Raw genomic sequence first — 2500 nt, forward strand, 5'->3', positions numbered from 1 at the left:
TTAACCTTCTCTGCTCCAAGGAGAACAACCCCAGCTTCTCCAGTCTCTCCACGTAACTGAAGTCCCTCATCCCCTGGTAGCATTCTGGTCAATCTCCCCCTTAACCTTCTCTGCTCTAAGGAGAACAACCCCAGCTTCTCCAGTCTCTCCACGTAACTGAAGTCCCTCATCCCCTGGTAGCATTCTGGTCAATCTCCCCCTTAACCTTCTCTGCTCTAAGGAGAACAACCCCAGCTTCTCCAGTCTCTCCACGTAACTGAAGTCCCTCATCCTCTGGAACCATTCTGGTCAATCTTTTCTGCACCCTCGCTAAAGCCAGCGACACTAACAGATTCTAAAGCACATCAACCATTGAATTAAACTCCAGTGACTGTTATATTATAAAGCACTTGACATACATTTGCTTTTTTACGCAGCGAGTTGTTGTGATCTGGAACGCGCTGCCTGAAAGGGCGGTGGGAGCAGATGCAATAGTAACTTTCAAAAGGGGGAATTGGATAAATACTTGAAGGGGAAAAATTCACAGGGCTCCGGGGGAAAGAGCAGGGGGGGGGAGTGGGACTAATTGGAGAGCTCTTTCAAAGAGCCGGCACAGGCACAATGGGCCGAATGGCCTCCTCCTGTGCTGTATCGGTCTATGATTCTGTGTGATAGATTATTCTGAATCCCATGCACCCACCTACAATGCGCAGTCTCAATGAGGGTTTACGCAGGCTTACATGTCACATTTTTGATGTATGGATGTGGTATTTTATATATACTTATATTTATCTATAGACACGCGGAGCAGTGGAGAAGAAAGTGTTTCCACCACCTCTTAAAATATGACCATGGATGGCCACATCACCGACCTCTGCCCTGCACAAAATTCTTCTTCAAATTTGTTCTGTCCGTATCTATCTACCTCTCTCACACACATATATATCTCCCTATATCTACCTCTCTCACACACATATATATCTCCCTATATCTACCTCTCTCACACACATATATATCTCCCTATATCTACCTCTCTCACACACATATATATCTCCCTATCTACCTCTCACACACACATAAGAACATAAGAACATAAGAAATAGGAGCAGGAGTAGGCCAATCGGCCCCTCGAGCCTGCTCCGCCACTCAATAAGATCATGGCTGATCTGATGCTAACTGCCAATCTACTATCACAGAACCATCTCCTGAATCTAACAGAACTAGACATGCGAAATAGGAGCAGGATCAGGCTACATGGCCCCTGGGCCCGCTCCGCTACCCACAGGGCCATGACCGATCCGAACCTAGACTCATGTCCAAATTCCTGCCCACTCCCCGTAACCCTTAATTCCCTTTACTTCTAGGAAACTGTCTATTTCTGTTTTAAATTTATGTAATGATGTAGCTTCTACAGCTTTTTGGGGCAGCATATTCCATGGACCTACCACCCTCTGAGTGAAGTAGTTCCTCCTCATCTCAGTTTTGAAAGAGCAGCCCCTTATTCTAAGACTATGCCCCCTAGTTCTAGTTTCACCCATCATCGGGAACATCCACCCCACATCCACCCGATCCAGCCCCTTCACAATCTTATATGTTTCAATAAGATCGCCTCTCTTTCTTCTGAACTCCAATGAGTAGAGTCCCAATCTACTCAACCTCTCCTCATATGTCCATCCCCTCATCCCTGGGATTAACCGAGTGAACCTTCTTTGTACTGACTCGAGAGCAAGTATGTCTTTTCTTAAGCATGGACACCAAAACTGTACGCAGTATTCCAGGTGCGGTCTCACCAATACCTTGTACAACTGCAGCAATACCTCCCTGTTTTTATATTCCATCCACCTAGCCCTGTTCCTGGGACTAGGGACAGGGTCACTGGCTAAGGCTTTGGAAGTCTAAGCTAGAACCAGGCCTGGTTAGTACCTGGAGGAGTGACCATCAGGGTAAGACCAGGTGCAGAAGGTCACAGAAGGAGACCCGAGGAGGGGCAGTTGGTGAGAAGGTCACAGAAGGAGCCCCAGGAGGGGTAGCTGGTGAGCAGGCCCGGGCGTTGGGCTGAAGATTGTCAGACAGGAGGAATGGTGGACATGGAATGGCGGCGCGCACAGACACAGCGGCTTTGCTTCTCCCAGGACGGTGCTATTTACGTTTAATGTTAATGTTATTTGTACTGGACTCATGGGAGCTTGCAAGATCACATTTCGTTGTTCATGTACTTGTGCATTGTACAATGACAATAAAGTTGAATTATTATTATGAAAGCCAACATTCCATTGGCCTTCTTAATCACTTGCTGCACCTTTTGAGTTTCGTGCACCAGGACCCCCAGATCCCTTTGTACTACAGTACTTTCCAGTTTCTTGCCATTAAGATAATAACTTGCTCTACGATTTTTCCTGCCAAAGTGCATAACCTCACACTTAATCACTTGCTGCACCTGTATACCTCTCCTCATATCTCGCTATCCACCTCCCTCACACACATATATATCTCACTATCCACCTCCCTCACACACATATAT

Source organism: Somniosus microcephalus, unplaced genomic scaffold, assembly GCF_052327205.1.
Source record: "Somniosus microcephalus isolate GS21.2 unplaced genomic scaffold, FLI_Smic_1.0 scaffold1686, whole genome shotgun sequence".
Taxonomy (NCBI): Eukaryota; Metazoa; Chordata; class Chondrichthyes; order Squaliformes; family Somniosidae; genus Somniosus; species Somniosus microcephalus.